The 20,088-nt window shown below is 35.9% G+C and overlaps 1 long non-coding RNA gene across 1 annotated transcript; it reads right to left on the bottom strand.

Moving 5' to 3' along the window:
• Positions 1-5,474: 5,474 nt before the first annotated feature.
• On the bottom strand, positions 5,475-12,658 carry LOC136302640 (uncharacterized). Its single transcript, XR_010724100.1, has 3 exons — positions 12,569-12,658; positions 11,402-11,466; positions 5,475-7,061 (listed from the first exon to the last, which is right to left on the bottom strand). It is a non-coding gene; the product is annotated as an uncharacterized lncRNA (long non-coding RNA).
• Positions 12,659-20,088: the final 7,430 nt, after the last annotated feature.

Below are 20,088 nucleotides of genomic sequence, written 5' to 3'. Positions count from 1 at the left end.
AGGAGAAGGAGAAGGAGAAGGAGAAGGAGAAGGAGAAGGAGAAGGAGAAGGAGAAGGAGAAGGAGAAGGAGAAGGAGAAGGATACACTTGTTTTTTATCACGTTTTTACTCTTTACCCTAAATGTTGCTTCTTACATCTGATATGTAACCAGTGCATTTCTAAACTTGATAAAGTAAGTTACTCTGCAGTTGGGATAAGATATTATTTTCACTAAAATGGAAGGCAAATCTGTCAAATTTTGATTTGCATACAGAGCATTAATTTACAGAAGCAGTTCAGAAATATAAACATAGCCTCAGAACCAGGCAAGACAAATTGGGGAGGAAAAAATATCAACAACTGGTATAAATAAGTATCTATTGTCATTCAGGTTTTCATATATTGGTATGTAATTTCCATTAGCAGTTGTCTGCAGCAAGTACTTCATGAAATTTACAAAGCAGAAATTGTTTAATTGCCGGTGCTTTTGAACAAAAACTGACAGGAGAGATGTCCTATAATATATACATTCTCTCAGCTATAAGATATCCTTTATCCTTGTCTAAGAGTAGGCTTGAAGTATGTATCTATTTGCGACCTTAGTCCACTAGTTAATGCAGCTTCTCTACTGCTTGTTCCTTTTGTGTAAGTCCTTCAAGAATGTGGAAAAACTTTTTCAAACAAATATGTTCAACTAAAAGTTGTCCTTTTCTTTCAAAAGCTATTGTTATATTTTCATTTCTTCCAAATAATTATGCTTTTCTGCTGTCCATCACCTCCACCTATAGATTGTTTGGCCTCATAGTGACTGATTATTTTAACAGAGATGTCATGTGCAGTAATGGAATGATTTTCCTGTGAATAGAATTTGTTCAGACAGCTGATTTGGTCAGTCAGCTTTAGATCTCTAAATAGAAGCTGTCATTTGCTGTGTCAGGATGATAGTCATAAAATGTGCTTTAATGTGACAAAAACAGACCTTTGCATTTCAGGCAAAATTTTTGTGTAGAGGCAAGAAACTTATTACTGTAAATATTTTCTCTGTGCAGTTATTTGATTTTCAAAAGGTTTGAAGCTGTGATTTTTAATAAAAAACCTGTTATAGTGTAAACTAGGAATAAAAATAGGACAGGAGCAATATTTCTCCTTCCATACTTCGAAGGCATAAGGAATCACTGAAATATCATGTTCAAAATGCAAGCAAATTCATGTTTTAATACCTTTTCTTTCCTTGGTGTTACAGGAAATTTTTCTGAAACCAAAAATAATATGTAATATAAAGGATCTAATGCAACAGCTACTGTCTTGGTTAACATACTACATGAAGAATTTCTGGAATTCAAAGTAAGACTAGATGTATGTCAGACTTAAACCCCAGCAGTTCCTTATAATAATAGTTTTTGATTGAGATTTCAGGCAAGTACAGCCATAATGGATCCCAGAGCACAAAGGAGCAGTGGGCTGTTATGGTTTTGCCCAAATTTCTGTACGGCTGAGAGTCAAGATCGTGTCTGAATGAATTCCTAGTCAAAAGGGTTTGAAAATTACATGTATAGTTAATTTCTGTTGCTGTTTTTATTAAGAGATTATTGCCACTTCTTTTTGTTGGTTATTTTTTGGTTCTACATAGATGATGGTGTTTTTAGTTACATGAAAGAAAGAAAACAAAACCACACAGGGTCAATAGCTCATAGAAAAGTTAAGGAATTTGTTTTCATTCATAAAAATTCAATAGTGAAAGGCAATAAAGAGTTTTCAGTCATAAAAATTCAACAGAGGTAAAAGGAAGAGAAAAGTCTATAAGGTTAATTTTTATCTTTCATTGGCTATTCAATGGGCAAAACAAGAAAGACAGCTCAGTGCTGTTCTATTGCAATTCTATTACAGATAGAGGAGGAAACCTAAGTTTTCTCGAAGTGAAGAAAAGACTACTCAGGGAAAGAAAGAAACAAGGAATTGTTTTCCTCAGGCATTAATATTAAAACCTTTATTAATGAAATAAAAATTTTAACATGCAAAAGCTGTAAATACTCTAAAGATTCAAGTGTGAAAGTGGATTTCTAAATGTGATCTCAGGAAAACAAACAAACAAACAAACAAAAAAACCACAACCCTTTCATTTCAGAACTTACTTTGGATAGGAGTACTAAAATGTCATCTGAAAGCCCTTAAGGTGACAGGATTTCAACTTATGAATACTTATACCTGTTATTCCTGTACTTCTGGAATGTAATAGGCAATAAAATATGCACCAGAATAGATTTTTTAAAATTTATTTAAAAATATGTTTACCATTAGAATGACTGAACTTTTCTGTTTAATGCTACAATGAAATGATTGTGTGAAACTATTTAGTTTCTGACCAACTTTTAAGGATGCTAATTGGATAAGCTTTAACATGATTTTAGCATTAGTACATTTTCTTCTGGTCTGAGGAAATAAGCAAAACAAACCTCAGCTTCCACTGAAAGAAAAAAATATTACTTGAATACAATTCAGAACTGTATTACATAATTGGTTAGAAAATTGATTTTCAGAATAGCCTACGTCAGTGTCATTTCAGGTCTGTAAACACAGCATTGCATGTTAATGGAAAGCTAAATCAAACTAACATCTGCATTATTACCTTTTCCTTATTTGAGTCAAAGTCCTCCAGCCTTCAACCTTTTCATCTTGCAAACATTTAAAGCAGTTCAGACTGTGGTACAGAAGACATAAAGTTGTTGAGATCCACTAGGAAAACCGCACATGGACCCCAAAGAGTGGACAGGCTGCAGTTTTACCAAAACAAATCAATGAATGGGCTTAGAGTGCTGGAGGAGCCAGCTGTCCTACGGGAGCTTTCATTTAAGCCATGTCCTGCCTAAAAAGTATTTGAAATCACTGAAGGAAATCCTCTGTCAGAGATAAGAGTAAACTGGAAATTTATAGAAGAAAACTCTCTTCCTAACCAATTTACAGAAGGATGGTTAGCAAAGCCAGCCTGGTTGTGAGGAGGATCATGGAAACTGTGCACGCTGGGCATTACTCAGGGGATGCTAAAGCTAAAGGAGGGAAAGAAAAAAAATTATTACTTTTTCTTTTCTTTTTTTTTTTATCTTTGTTAAGAATACTAAGTATCACAACTACACAAATTTTTTGTTCTGAATTTTCACTGATGTGCATGTTTTCACAGAGGAAAAATAAGTAATCCCTCTGGCTGAAATACAGTGCTTACTGTTTTGTGGGAATGCCTCCAGGTAAATCCTTGTGCCTGGAATTGCTAAATTTATGCTTTCAGAAATTGCAGCCTACAATCCACCTTTCTTTCATGATCTTTATAAATATAATTCTCTTGGGGTTTTTTCTACCCACATGTTATTTATGTTTGGGGATTCATATATGTCTTCTCCCATCTTATTATACATTAAAACCAAAATGGCTGTTTAAACCAAAAACACATTCAAATTTTTCTCTTGTAATTACTGATTTGTGGGATCCAGCAAGTTCGAAAATCTTCCAACATATCAAAGTAGTAAAAGCTGTTTATGCAGTTCAAGAACTTCAATTTTTAAAAATTTTATAATAATTATTTTGCTTTTATCACTGAAATACAGATAAATAATCATAATTTGATAGAAATTAGCAGACCAGTGTAATGTGTTCTCTTTTCTGATAAAAAAGATCTACCACATTTTTTTAAAGTTTGTGCTAATGTTTTCAGAACAATATCTGTGTTTTATTTACATAAATAAGTTAATCACTTTATGAAAGAAAAAAGTCTTTTATTTTAAATTAATTTAATTCTATCATTTTTCATGAAAGATTTGTGTGGTCCATTATGCTTTATCTCATCCTTTAAGTAATCTAATGGTATTTCAGATAAACTGATGAGTTCAAAATATTTTAAAGGCTTTTTAAAATTTGTTTTCTGTAATTTATTTATCCTTTGGAAATGTCAAAACTGATACAATTTTGTTACAGTTGACTTGTAATACCATCTTCTTGTATTTCTCCTATATGAACATTGTTTCTGTTTAAACAAAAGAAAATCCTAACTCCATTTTTGTCGCATGATAGTTATGAATTTTGGATTTATTCCATTTTTTAATTATTACATTTCCTCAGCTCAGATTAATGAATCGGAAACAGCTTGAGTATGTTTCACTTGCAATTTCCGCCCCCCCCCCCCCCCCCCCCCCCCCCCAGTATTTTTCTCCAAATTTAAGCTTGTTCTTTCATGTTCTCATCTTGCGCTCTTTGGAATATGAAAAGAAATAGGAGACTTAAGGTTGACCTTTCTGCCATGTTGTGGTGTGTTGACTTCAGCTGTATTCCTGGTGCCCATGAAGCTGCTCTATCAATCCTCTTCCCAGACGGAAGAGTGAAAATTAGATTAAAAACAAAATGTAGATTGAGATAAGCCAGTTTACTTAAGAAAAAGTGATCATTTGCACATGAACAATCAAAGACCAAAAGAACAGGTTTATTCTCCATTTTTCATCAGCAAGTGATGTTCAGCCACTTCTGAGGAAACTGGGCTTCACGTAGAGGTTGCTTTGAAAAGCAAACACGGTAAATAAAGAATATCCGCCCTTCCTCCTCCTTTTGTTTGCTTTTATATCTGAGCTGATACATGGTAAGGAATATCACTTTGGTTAATTTCGTCACCTGGTTAATTGCATCTCCTCCCAGGATCTTGCTCACCCCCAGCCCCTTGATTTGTGGAATGCTGAGAGACAGTGCTGATGCTGTGTCAGCACCGCTCAGCAGTACCCAAAACTCTGGTGTGTTATCAACACCTTTCCCGCCACCAATGCAGAACACAGAACTGTTTAGCGCTGACATGGGGAAAGGAGCTCCAGATCAGCCAGACCCAATGCACTGATGCATCAACATTCTACATCTAAGAGCAGTGGGAGCTCCCCACCTTCCAGCTCTGGTGCTACAATTACTGGTGTCTGTCCTGAATCACCAGAATGCACCAATGAAAGCAACCACATGAGAACAGGTTGAACCTAATGTCCAGCACCCAATATCTATTCTACTGCCTGTTGTCACTGTCATTCATGTCAGTGACACTATTCATATTCACACCAATGGAACACTAAATTTTCTGACAAAATAAGTAATTCTACTACAGGAACCACATTAATACATTTTTGGCTTTCTCTAAACTGTAGTTATGTTGTTTTTTAACTACTCCGTAAATAATTCCACTTTATCCTGTTCCTGTGAAAAAATCTCTAAGTGAAAGTAGAAAAAGAAAGCAAAGACTATGTTGCTTAGCTAAAAAAAAAAAAAAAAAAAAAAAAAAAAAAAAAAAAAAAAAAAAAAAAAAAAAAAAGTTTAAAAATGTTATCAAAAGACTGTGGGGAGGGACGTAATTCTTCAATTATTTAATATTGTATTTACCTTAACAAGTCCTGTGGACAACTTCAAGTTTGTCATCTATATTTAATTTAAAAACCATTTGAGACATAATCAAAACTTTAGCTGCTTTTTTGTGACCAAACTACTTTCATAAATGCTTCAACAAAAAAATGTAAATGTAAATGTAAATGTAAATTACATATCCCACTGCACCATATTCTCTTCTCATTCCTTCATAATTGTATTTTCTAAACAAAGCCAACGTAGAAATTCTTAGAAGGTTTTGTTTTCTTCTAAACTGCTTAAAATTACTTTGGATGAGACTTACAAAGTCTCCAGATGTATCCTGCGTGTACTGAAAAATAATTCAAAGACTCATCTGCTGATTACATTCCATTCCTTTAAAAATCTCCAAACCTGAATAAATGAACATCCCACCATTTTTATTTACACTTGCAAACACAAAGCACATGAAATGACCCAATGTTATACTATAAAGTCTGTTAATCCTTGTCAGGTTTCCTTCATACTTTTCCTTAACCCTGCAAATTCTACCCTCGGTAATTTTCCTCTTTTTAGGAAGCTTTTAGAAATGCAGACCTCCTAATCTGTTCTGAATGCCAAATGTAAGAATGACAGTGCTTTCCATGGTGAGGGATTAAACTTGAAACCACTCCCTCAGCAACTTCCACTACACTGACACGACACCTTGTGGGAATACAAGCTTAAAAAATAACACCTTTGAACAGAATTGTTATAGCACCTGGGGAAAGGCTATGACCACAAAGAGTTTAAAAAGGGATTTTCACTAACTTTCATCAGTTGCCCAGTAGTGCTGATTTTTAAATTCACAGTCCAGTTCACAGAACAATGGAAACATCCAAGACAAGGGACTGCTGGATATCTGATATACAAGGACTTTTTCTAACACAAACATCTTCAGATATCTAGATAATGAATGAATAGGTAGCACAGAACTTGCAGGATAGATTTAACGGCTTTTTTTTTTTTTTTTTGAAAATGTCATTTCACAGGAAGAACTTCCTTAACTGTTGAAAATCAACATATGGATCACAGAGGTTACACAATGTTGCAAGACATAATTTAACTATGAAATATGCCAGGGATCAGAAAAGAGGGCTATAGCATTTTAGCTAAGTGCAAGTGGCCATAGAGACCTGTTTATTTGAAGCTGAGCTAAACAGTTGCATTTATATTTTTTCCAAATGTGAAAGTATCATAAACTGTACACAGACTACTTCTATGAGAATAATAGCTTTTACTATGTCTTCTAATCATCTTCTCAGTCTACAATCAATATATTACCTTTATTTATTTAAGGCAATTTCTTAATATCTGCTGAGTTCCAGTTCCTTTATCTTTGCAAAATAAGCAGATGCATCTTTTGAATGGATGAACCACCACAGTTCTTACAGGATTACAAATCACCATGCAATGAACTCTTGTCAAACTCCCACAGTCCACCTACCATTACTTCACATGAGGTAGTCAAGAGTCTTTCCAAAGATTTTTATGAGTAGCAGATGATGGTGAAAATATTAATTATTCTGGTCCTGGGAATTCTGTCTGACTGCTCCTGAACAACAGGTCTCATGGGAGAAACAAGTGCCCCTCCCAGAGGAGAGAGACAAAATGCTTAAGCAGAGATCCTACTGCGCCAAAGAAGAATATACAGGGGCTTCCAAGCGCACAGGATGGGGTTTTAGACCTAGAAAAAACAGAGAAGCATAAGAATCATCATTTAAATTTTGCAGAGCAAGGAAGCTCCTTAATCACCCTATTTCAAACCATCTTTCTGAAATTAAACAATGAGTATCTTTGGTGCTTTGTTAGAATCCTGTGGTAATGTTGCATGCTAGCATAGACCACCTTAAAAATTATGCCTTGGATAGTGTAAAGATACCAGAAGAAGAATTGTTAATATTTTCCAAATTAAATCTAGTATTATTACCTTCATTTTTCTGCTTTCAATAGCAATTTTTGGCAGATACATGTGTCTGAATCTGGAGCACAGTCTATATCACTCTGATGAGCTCAGCATGGTGTTGATACTGTGTCATTTTCCACTTTGTTTGGTTTGGTAACAAACTAAATTATCTCCTTGAAAAGAACTGTGCAGCAAGGCTTTTTTATCCCAGGTTTTCTCTCAAAAGGAGCAACAATAAAAAATCTTCACACAACTACCAGGAGCTGCACTGGTTCCAGAAAAACTAAAGCAAAGGTAGAGATATTGCAGAGTTATTAATAATGCACACATACACCCCCCTCCCAAACCTCAGTTAGGAAGGGGTTTTTTAAGTACTGTTTAAGCTTTCTCACAGAATAACTTTCAATGTCTCTGATTTACCACAGCATTCAAGATACTACAGGACAGTCAAGGGTCTTGTCCTTACCATGTGCAGCAAAATATACAAGAAGAAGTTATCTCAAATGATCACTGGTAACAACTAAAGAATTTAATTTTCTTCTGTCAGACACTTGTTATTTTAAAATAGTTTTGGGTTTATTAGTGGTGTTTTAATACTTTTACAACAGATCTCAATAATAAATAATAAATCGTAGAAACATCTAGCCTCAAAGAACCCATCTTCCCTACCAAAACAAAAACTTATACTCCAGGATGTTTCACAGTCCCATCACTCTTACTCAATATAAGAGCTCCAAGTCTCAAATATTCAGACATCCAAGTCTGAATATCCAATAATCAAGAACAAGTAAATATTAAATGGACCAATGGAAAAAAAAAAAAAAAGCTCCTGAATGACTGAAATTAATTTAAATGAAAGCTTTTAGTTCAGACTTTAATGGAAGTAAAAACATTTTTGCCTCCAAATTTGAAGAAAGAAAATCATCAGAAGTTTATTGATGAATATTTTATTGAAATTCTTGAAAGTAAAAAGAGTTCAACTGGTTGTTGAAAAGGAGAAAGGTTTCCTACTTTGATCAATAATTAGCCACTTTGAGATGTGTTTGTTCTTCACCAAAAATATTTTTATTATATAACTTCAGAAATAAATATCTAAATATTAAACCACAAAATGAGGAATAAAAGGTAAAATTACTATATACATGCATAATGCATTGCAAAATAAATAATAATCACACTAACATAGTTGTAATTTCTAAATATCCTAACCTGCCGATCTTTCATATGCTAGTCCTGTCTCTGCAATCTCTAAAAGTAGTATTACAAAGCTGTAGCATTTTTGTTAAAACTATACTATTTTAAATAAAAAAGTCTTAAGTAAAAACTTCAGCTTATTTTATATGAGGTCAGTCCAATTTTTTCTCCATTAAGAGCTCTAAAGCATTGCTTAACCCCCAATCCCTAAGGAAGAAATGAAATTGGTGAGCTTGAGAAATTGTTTAAATCTTTAATTCAAATTTAAATGACGAGTTGATCCCATTACTAGTGACATTTTAAATTAAAAAAAATATGTAAGTTCTCTTCAATAAAAAGTTAGGTAAAGGAAGATCAGATTTTGTAGCTTGTGAGTCCCTGTGGTCTAAAAAGGAACTAAAGCACAATTTCCCAAATTTAAGAAAATGTGAATATACCAATATACAAAGTGTTGAAAAAAACTGAGTTGTACTAAAGCACAATGGGTTGCACACTTAAACAGGAGGTATGCATTGGAGTAGACATTTCCTATATCACTGAATACCAGGCCCCCTGGATATTATTGCTGTTCACCCCAGCACTGCCTGAGCCACCCCCGTAATCAGAAAGGAAGGTAATGATTGTCCATACATTTGTTCAGTGTTCCTTATCACAATACCTTCTTAAAGGCTGTCAAGGTGATCGATGTTTGGGAGCACAGACAGGCTGTAACAAGGTATCACAATCAGCAAACTGTTTATGTGGACTTTGATTAATAAACTTCGGTTTACAAAACAGAAAAAAGAAAAAAATAGCTCTGGGGACTGCAGAACCTAATGTACTGTAATTTAACACATATTTTCCACACATCAGATTTCTTTATCTCTTTTCCCTTTTCCAGACATATGGACAACTACAGTTGCCTTCCATCAGGTTAAGGTTGCCTCAGGACAATATAACTGATTATTTGACTAAGGATAGGTGGTATAATATGTATTTTATCTGATTTGGGCCCTATGCAGTTTTTTTCCATTTCTCACTGCCCTGACATTAAAAATGAGAGAGTTTACATGTATTTTTCACTTGTGTTAGGATTCAAGTTTTGACTGAAATTTTACACCTTTTGTATTAGTGTCTCAGGAGTGGAACCAAATACACATATCTTGCTTTTTGTTGTCTTCCAGAAACATGTGCTGAGAAACAGTACACCCCAAATTCTGACAAAAATCAATCAGCAGACCAGTCTTAAAATGTCTGAAGTACTGCAATCACTTTGTGTCAAGGTTATTAATCACTGGCACCTGGACACTAAACTGTAAAATCAATTTAGATTTCAGAGTCTGATTTTAGCTGTATTCATATTTTGTGGGGGTTTTTTTGGTGGGTTTTTTTGTTTCTTTGTTGGGTTTTTTTTTTTTTCAGTGGCCAGACATACTCCAGAGGAATTTGTACTGCAATTTAAGGTATCCCAGGATAAAGCTGATCAGGTTAGAAATTCTCTGAAGAAGAAGAAGAATACAAAAATCAGTCCACATTAAAGTTTTCATAATGAAGGTTTTAGAATTCAGCAAATGTTGAAGCTATTCGGAGCTAAAAAATATGTATCATATGAGGGTGTCTAGAAAGCAGATCCACATGTGCAGTCTGTACCACCCAATATCAATTAATGCAAGACAATCTTTTTCATGTCAGAGGACAATATCACTGCCATAGCCATCTGGACCACATCCTCAGGTAAATTTCAGGCAGCTACAACCTCTATGAGTGTGATTTTTTTTCTACCTCTCATCTCTTTCCAAGATTTTATCTGTGCTATGGTGCATAACTAACACATCTTTCCAAAATGCACTGCCAAATATCAAAGTTGAATATAACTTTAAAAGTCTCCAAGTGGAAAAGAGTTTTCCTTAGTCACAACTATCCATATGGGTGAGAAGGTGTTAGTTGTTTTTCTTTCCAAAGCACATTACCACATCTTACATGGGTGTTTCTGTAATTTCTGCCCATCAGAACGTCATAAAACCTCTGAATTTCTTGTAGTCAGTAATTCAAAGCTGGAGCAAAGGTTATGCCAGAAATAACATCATATTTTTTGTAGCTTTTAAAAATATCTTTTAATGATGTCTAGGCTGCAGTGGCATGTCCATATAGTCATAGCCCACAAAGTTTAAGAAAAGTAGGTACTGCCCAATCAAGGCTAATTTTCCTGTGGAAAAGATGGTACTTGTTCTGATTTGAGTTTTCATGAAATGCAGTTATTGAAATACCTTTCTCATGAGCAGAAAAAAATTGTTCTCAAAAGCATTTTCTGCAACCAATATTTTGAGAGCTGGACATAACAACTATGTCTGTGAGGAAGAAAATATATTTTTAATGGGAAATTAAGACAAGGATTAAGGAGCTATTCATACAGCTAACATTGTTTTCCTTAACAAAATGGTAGGACTGGGGATCGTATTAGTGAGTAGCAAGTCAGTACAGGTAGACTTTTACTCCAGCACTGTCCAGTCTGGCTCTAGGGCCAGAATTCCTCAGAATACTAACATCAAGAAATATAGACAGCTCTTAAGTCACCAGACATCATCGTCAATATGGATGGGTGGAAAGGGGAAAATGGATATACACATTGGGCTGAATACTATGGCTATAAATTATTTCAACAGTTAACAGACAGAAAGCCTTCAGAAGAGAGGTACTTCAGTGGCACTTAATCCACTACCACAATACAGACCTTTCTGGTGACAGCTGCTGCTTAGCAACAACTCTTCTATCACCCCTGCTCCCAAAAGAAGAGTAGAGGTGTGCTAGGAATACAACACAGAAAAGAGTACTGCTTGTCTTGTTTAGAATGAGTACATTTTCAGAAGATCACACTAGGTTTAGTTTACTTGAGTTTGTGTTTGAGCAAAACAGAATGCAGGCATGTTAATTCTCACATGCATACCTACCTCTTAAGGAGCAGGAATACCGCCATTTGGAAACCTATTTAATCCTGCATCAGGTAACACATGAACTGAAAAAAAAAAAAAAATGGTGTAAAAACTTCCTGTCTTGTAGTCTCTTTGCTCCCCCTCTTGGCCTGTCTTGAAGAGGATGAGGTATTTGCTTTTGACCAGCCATCACAAAAAGTTTACATTACATGTAAACTTTTAAGCAGCAGGAGCCTCACATCAACCTTGGTGAGCTCTGCCAGCATCTCATTTGGTCCCATAGGTGTATGTTCAACTTGCTTGGTACTCTATCCCTTTCTCCTGCTTCTCTGAGGAGTATTGCATTCTCACAGCTTCTGTCAAATGGCTCTGACCAGCCAGCCTGAGAGTACAATTTTCCTGTGAAAATGAAGGCAAAGAAATCAACCAGCATCTAAGCCCTTTCCATTTCCTTTGTCCCTAGGTCCCTGACCTCATGAGCAGAGGGTAAAAATTTTAGCTATTGCAAAATGCACTGGGTAATACAATACCTAATGTCCTAAAGTCTGCCACTGAGTGAGGGATCTTATTAACCCTTACTTCAGCTGTTAAGCATCAAATGGTCCATGATAACTCATGAACTTCTAACAAAATAAAGTATGCTCTTTGATAGTGTGATAGTTTAATTTTTTTACCAAAGTAATGACAAAGACAGAACTGTGCTATTTCTTTTGTTCACCCATCCATTCCAGCCCAGGAAAAGAAAACTGAACATCCTGGTATATAGAATGAAATGGTATTTTCATGTAACATTTCAAGACTGCAGCTGCTTCTACAAGGATGAGGAAGGATATTCTTCTTCCCATCTTCTACATTTGAAGTTTTCCTATTGACTTAGTCAAACGAGTAGGGGAAGATTAGAGAAATCAGTCCTTGTCTTCTTGTGAAGGAAAGGGTTTTTAGCGCAGTTGGATAAAGGACCAGGAAATGACATGCAGGTGCTCTGAGATATTAGTAGGTCTGAGGCATAGGACTTGTAGTAATACCTCTCACAGTGTCTTTCTCCATGAGAGCCTGTAGTGGTTTGAAAGCAAAACAAATGAGAGGCTCCAAGTCAGACATACAATTTAATAGGAAGAAAGGAAAGAAAGTAAAATAAAATAGATGCAATAATACAAAAGACCACTGACAGAGTCAGAATACAACCTGAGCAGAGTGATGGAAGCAGTCTAGATGAGGTGGTCTTCCTGAAGCAGTGATCCTGTAGAAAGGTCTGGTAGCTCTGGTCCTCTGGGAATCCAGTGGGTAAGGGCTCCCCGTACTGTCCCAAACCCCAGATTATATCCAGGTGAGAATGCTTGGTTCCTCCCCCTGGGTGGAGCATCTCACAATCGGATGATGAGTCATGCAGGGGGTCCTTGATGGCCCATTAAACAGAAATAGTTCGGCCTAGAGGGAGGGGGTCTGGGAAAACACTGCCCCGCCTGGATTCAACAGTTCATGAAGATGGTGATAGAATACTTTGTGCACATACTATACTACAACCCAGGACAGAGCCTGAACAACAGCTTTGGAGACAGGGAAGAATTTTTCTCTAGTTTAAATGAAAATCACTGAGAGCCATGAAGACTTTTCAGCTTTCAAAGAATCATGGAATGGTCTGAGTTCAAACAGACTTCAAAGATATCTAATTCCAACCCCCTCTTCTGTGGACAGGGACACCTTCTGCTATACCCAGTTGCTCAAAGCCCTATCCAGCCTGACCTTGAACACTTCTAGAGATGAGGATTCCACAACTTCTCTCAAAAACCTGTTCCAGTGGCTCACCAACCTCACAGAAAAAAACTTCTTCCTAATATCCAATCTCCATTGTCCCTCCTTCAGCTAAAGGTCATTTCCTCTTCTCCTATCACTATGTGCCCTTGTGGAAAGTCCATATTCAGCCTCCTTGTAAGCTTCTTTCACTGAAAGATCATGCTGGAGCTGCTCAGTATTTCTTCTTGGATCTGTCTCATTTAACATATTTGTTACTCTTGCTGATACTGGAGATGTCTGTCCTTCCTCTTCTTTAATCTATTGTCAAAAGCACAAGGCTTCTGAAATGCTCTGGAACATGGAGTTTCATGCTAGCCTCATTGCTAGCATTGCTTAGGTCAATGAAACACATCCTTAACTGGGTGAACTGTGATTTTCGGTCATCAGTAGGGAGACACATTCACAGCTGCCAAGTAGCGTTGAACTCTCCCTGGGAGTGAAAATTTCTGCACAAGATGGAATAAACTGAAAATTGCAAAAAAGTAACTGGAAGGCATGTGCTGAGCAAGTAGAAAATGGAAGATGCCAAGCTATCTAGGAGGCTTGGTACATGTCACTGAGAGCACTATCATCTTGAAGTAATAGCAGAGAAACATGAAATTTGGTTTATGACTCAGATGTGTATCTAAAAATATAACAGTAAGGCCAGCAGGAAGTAAATATTACTTCATTTTGCTGGCAGGAAAGAAAATTCTGGAAAGTACTCAATTCTTTGTCAAAGAGCAACTTAACACAGAGTTTGAGAAAGCTACTTCTTACTAAAAAATATCAAAAGAATATAGCCCTTAAAAGGAGTTCAGGGAGAAAGAGACACTTTTTTAAGTCAGCGTTAAGATCCGAATATTTTCTAAATCACACATGGTCACCTCTTCAACCTAACTAGACAGTGCTTATTCACATACTTCACATTTTCCTGCTGTCTCTCACTCCTCTCAGAGCTGGTGCAGTTAGCTTTGGCTGAGATCTTCCCAGAGTGTGGATGAGATGAAGTTCTGAAGTAAATTCATATTGAGGTGTCTGTGGCATCTCATTAGGTAACCAAATAGAAAACCAGCAAAAATGGAAGGGAAAAAAAAAAAAAAAAAAAAAAAAAAAAAAAAAAAAAAAAAAAAAAAAAAAAAAAAAAGTAGGTAACTTAAAACTGAAATAAAGCCCTAAAATTAAACACATAATGTGTCTTAATTCAGATACCAATCTGTAAGAAAATGTCCATTTGTCTCCCTTCTACTGCAGAGAAATAAAATGACATCTACTAAAGAGCATGTTATATACATACCTCATATAATACACCTTGCCTTATTCCTTCTTTATAATGTGCCCATTTACAGTGAAAGGTGTCACAGGAAAGAAAAGCTCAAGGTTTGAAATATAAATTTAATACTGTAGTGAGGGAAATGTTCCTTTTTGTTTATAAGTTATTATACACAGAAGAGTAGAGAAAAACTGTTAATGTGGATGGTTGCTTTCCAACAGTTTTGTACCCTAAAATACTTATTCTTGAAGAACACTTTAGTAAAATCCAGGTAAATTACATCCAAAGCCTTTCTCTCATCCACTGTGTGGGAGACATAAGTCATCCAAGGGTGACGGTGGTAGTGCTAGGTTGACGGTCAAATTGGATGAACTTGAAGGTTTCTTCCAACCTTGATGACTCTGTGATAGAAAAAGGTCAGAATAGTCGAGCAGCAGCTGCTTCTCATAAACCCATGCTGAGTGAACCTGATCACTTGGTTATCCTGCATGTGCCATGTGTTGGCACAGAAGATCATCTGCCATATGGCCCTCCCCAACACCAAGGTCACACTGACAAACCTGTAAGTCTCCATTTGTTCCAAACCCCTTGCCACGGCCAAGGATATCTTTCACTACATCAGATTGATTACAGCTCCATCCAGCCTCACCTAGAACACCTCCAAAGTAAGAAAATCCCATACATCTCTGGCAATCTCTTCAAGTGTCTCATCACTCTCATAGTCAAAACATTCTTCATTATATTCAATATAAAATTACCCTCTTTCAGTTGTGCCTTGTCCTATTAAAAAGTCTAGTAAAAAGTCCCACTTCATTTTTCATGTAAGGCTCCTTCAAGTCCTTAAAGGCTGCAATAGGTCTCCCTGGAACCTTCACTTGATCAGGCTGAAGAACTACAGCTCTCTCAGCTTTTCTTTAAAAGGTGTTCCATCCTTCTGACTATTTTTGTGGCCTTGCTCTGGACCAATTCCATCAGGTCCATGTCTTTCCTGTGCTGAGGACCCCAGAACTAGATGCAGCACTCCAGGTGGGGTCTCACATGAGAGCAAAGGGGAAAAATCACCTCCCTTGACCTACTGGCCACTTTCTTGAGGCAACCAAAATACATTTGGCTTTCTGGGCTGCAAGTGCACATTGCAGGGAGATGTCTAATTTTTCATCTACAAATATCCTCAAGTCTTTCTTCTGCACTCATTTTTTCCCACTGAATCTCAATATAAGGTGAATTATTTATAGCTAGCAGGAAAAGAAGCACCATGAAACATAATACTTTCTAGTCCTTCATCAGTTGAGATTTTAAAATCACTTGAACTAATTGTCTGGCCATCCTGGAGGAAGAATTATAAGAAAGGATTATCTTTGAGGCAAAGCTGAATAACATATGCCTGCAAGCCAGGATTGCTGGCATTTTCTTGAATGCATAACCTTTTGAGAAGAAAAAAACTTGCATGCACCAGCTTTATTGGAATTTAAAAAGATGAATAAATCAGTTTCTCTTTTATACATCACCTATCACTGAGATCCCACATAGTATATAGATTTGGTTACATAATAGGATTATTGTGTGAATCTGAATAAATACTATTCTATATGTAAAACAGTCAGTGATAAAGTTGCTTAGTCCACTCTTCAAGTAACATGACTGTCATACAACATCCGGATCTGGAGAAGCTTCTTCTGAGAGTCATAAGACTCAACAAAAGATCAGAAGACTCTCAGATCCTGATATACGATCCAAAAATGCAAAAATGCAGTACTGATATTTATTTTTTTCATTTTAAAACAGTCAAATTTAATAAAATGACCAGTATATCGGGAATGAGACAACCCAAAAAGAATGAACACTAATTATATAGACTATATAAAAAAAAAAAATATAGTGGCTTTGTTTTTACCTTTCTTAATCTGTTTTATCTCTCTTGTTTATTTTGTAACTTAAAAACATCGATAATGAACATAAGAATACGTTATAGAGAATTTTTGGCTCCATGAGGCAGTATTTATAAAAACTATTCTGCTTCATGGCTGTTTGAATTGCTTTCTTATCTAACAAAAGATACAGCAAAGCTATGAAAATATTTTGATTAAGCCTTTGTTGTTTAATTTTTTTTCTTTCTGATTTTACAAAAGATAAAATGGAATATCAATTAATAAATCAGAGATTAGCAAAATAAAAGTTCACTATTCATTTAGGGAATGGTGTCATATATTTTAGCATATGTTTTACATTTTATGATCAATCAGTATTGTTGAGAAGTTTTATTAAAAATACATAGAGATGGCTGCAGTTTTAACATCAAAACATGCATAATTCAGTAAGAATTTGTGTAAAATATTTGAACACACAGAAAAATATTTGAATGGTGAAACCATTTAGAGGCTTTTCTGGTGAAAATTTGTAATGAATCCAAATAGAGAAATGAACAATTATTGCACTGACAGATGAGATGACACTGGAAGGAAAAGCAATTTAAGTCCTTTAAGAGTGATAAACACAGTGGTAGTGAAAACAAAGTGAGGAACAAACTAGATATGTTTCACTGCATTAATACTGGGTGTTAACAGCTACCTAAAATTATGAGTCAATAATAAGCTTGTGATTACATTTTTTTTCACAATATATGAAACATAAGCATGCATGTCAATGAGATCTCTTTGTATTGCTTTGTTCACATAGTGTGCAGTAACCACTAAAGGTGAGCATCTTAAAGACCATTTTTTAGATTAATTAACTACATAAAGTTTTCCATTTGATATGAAATAACAATGGAACAATGAAAGAGAAGAGTATGTTTCTCTAGAGAAAAAAAAAAAAACAACTGAAAAAACATAAACCTGAATAACACAAACTGAGAGGAGTTGCATAGATACATTGGATGAAAAGAAAGCATAATCAGTCATATTTTTGAAAACTAACAAATACCCCCATCTTTTCATTATTTGCAAGCCAATCTCCTGTCTTTTTCTGCCTGGCTAGTTAGGAGCAACTGTTAGTAATGGTACTCCTGGAAACAAGAAGTCAGTCAATATTTGATACCTTTCTGGAATACTTCATAATATAAATGGGAAGATATTAATAGGTGGGTATTATCACTCTTTGGACTCTTTGCAAGTAGCAGTGTCGGGTATTAAGGTGCAGTCGAGTAAAGGAAGCACAGAGAAATGATTCCTTGAATGCTAACAAACACTAAACAGAAACAGCTCCAGATTTCCTGCTCAGAAATCCCCAGGTTTGATGCTGCATAATCCTCCATACTCAGAAAATTTTCTCATGGTGATGCTTATAGCTCCATATCCTGACTTTCTGGTGGATTTTATTGCTGCTAACATCAACTCTTAGGCTTTAAGTTAAAATTAACTAGTATCTATTTTAACTTCTAACATCTTAGTATGAAGTTTGAAGTTTCTGTTAGAGAAAATGAAGGCTTTGTGACAACTCAAAGTAAACTTCCAGACTATAGAATGCAATGCATGAGAAAAATCCCACTGCCTTTTCACGCTACACCTACCAGGAAGAGGGCTGTGCAAGCAGCTAGAACCTGATAATGTAATAAGCCTGCAAAGTATTTATGTGATCATACCCATAAACTACCACAGATAAAGCTTTTATTGACGCTGAACTTTGCAGTGACAGAAAAATATCTAATTGCTCTCCTTCCTCATAACCTGGAAATATGTGCTTAATAATATTTCCTGTCTTTAACAAGGTACTAATGTACCTTCACATCCAAGACAGGAATTCCCATATAAGCATTAAAACAAGCAAGCAGTAAGTATTCATTCTGTGGCAACTAGCCATGTTTTGCCATGATATTCTGTGCACTTGCTGAAGGAAGGTTTGCAGCAGAGGTTCCAGTGAAGCAAGGTGTTACAGCTCAGGGACTCTGAAGAAATTTGCAGAGGAAAATATTGGCTCTACTTTAAAGATCACAAGTGCCCAGAGCTATTCTGTGCCCTTGCCTTCCCTGTCCATCTGCCACTTCATTTCCTCTTCTGAATGCAGAAGGTAAATTAATATGTGGATAAAGTAAACAAACCATTATTACAAGACATTTTTACCTTTTCTCAGCTGGCAGATGATATGGAAAGGTAAGGATGTTGCTGTTGAAAGAAGGCATGTTAAAAAAGATTTATGGTCCAGAGGGTGCTTACAGCTGCACTCAGTGCTTCAGCTGCACACAAAAAGAAGCAAATTAGATGGAGCTGTTTTGCAAAACTAATGCTATGAGAGACTCAGCTGTACTTGAGCAAGGCATGCCTTGTTCCAGTGTAGGTCAGTTCACTAGAGATATGTTGTGTGTGCTAGAGGGACTGCCAGGAACCTAATGAGTAACATGACAATAATGTTTCAAGGAACGTCAAAGTCTGTACATCACAAAGATTCCCCATTTGAGAACAGAGCTGCTTCAGCGCTACAAATATGTGGTGAGAAATAAGTGCATAAAAGGAATGTAGGATGGGTATACTTGGGCATATTCTACAGTAGTTACTTGTCTGTGGAGCTTCTGAAATGAGCACATGAGGTAGGCAGTGAAGCTAAGACACTGCTACTGATAAGGTAGGGAATCATTTAATATGTAATCAAAACAAGTTCACCAAAGAAAAATGCATTTAGGATGAAAAATATTGCAAGTACATTTTCCCCATCTATCTGAGTTGCTAATATCAGCCAGGGCTGAAAGAAACAACTGAAGTCTTAGGACACTTCTGAAGCAACATTTTAGAGCTATTTGGAACAAGAAAGAACTAGTTTATATTATGTCAGAGATTATCTCTTCTTGCAAAATATCTAAAATAACATCTAGACCACTCCCAAATAAAATCAAAACAATATTAAATTCTTTACCAGTGAAATGGAGGATTAATGTTAGTTTAGGTGTTGAGTTTTTGTACTTCTAAGGAATGTCCAAATGCCTGCTACCATTATCTGTGGGTAAATAACACAGAAAAACAGGAACAGTAATAATTTCAATGATGCATAGGCTCTTAAAGCATACTGCATTCATCTTCCACGTTGTTCCATGATCTAAGCAGTCTGCATGTGGCACACTCAAAACCAAATGTGTGAGAAAGAAGCAAAGATGGTTTGCTGCAGTCTATTCTGAAAAGAAGTTCAGAATTCAGATTTCCAGGTTTTTGCTGTGAAGGTGATGGAAAATGTAGCCATATACTGCTGTAATGTTTCTTCCATCAATCTATCACAACCACAAATCTGTAATAAAAAGTACGGAGAAATTCATAGTTTATGGGTAGCTAGTGAAAGGAACTAATTCCACCAGTTGAAGGCTTAAGCCATTTGCTCAGGAAGCATACTGTGTTTAATGTTGTTATTCTGACATCTTACAGTCCATTAAGGCATGAATGATACAGCTTTTTATAGTTCTTGTGTGGTTTTTCAGGGCAAAGGCTCTGTATACTGGAAGAGTAGCCACTACATAGATAATGTGAGCTCAGATTTTTAAACTCATTTCTGTTCTCACCACCTCTACATATCTGACATGCAGCCTAAAGTTCTGAATCCCTGGTGAGAAGGCTGAAGCACTAAGGAAGAACAATACAATGGTTGCTACCACTTGCTTTTTCAGAACAGTTGATACAATACATCATTAGAGTATGATTTTAAGTATCAACTTGAAGAACACCTTGTTTGTTCACATCCT

The sequence above is a fragment of the Chamaea fasciata genome, unplaced genomic scaffold, assembly GCF_029207755.1.
Source record: "Chamaea fasciata isolate MVZ Bird 193981 ecotype frontalis unplaced genomic scaffold, bChaFas1.0.hap1 SCAF_1, whole genome shotgun sequence".
NCBI classification, from domain to species: Eukaryota; Metazoa; Chordata; class Aves; order Passeriformes; family Sylviidae; genus Chamaea; species Chamaea fasciata.
This window is presented reverse-complemented; position numbering and strand designations above follow the sequence as displayed.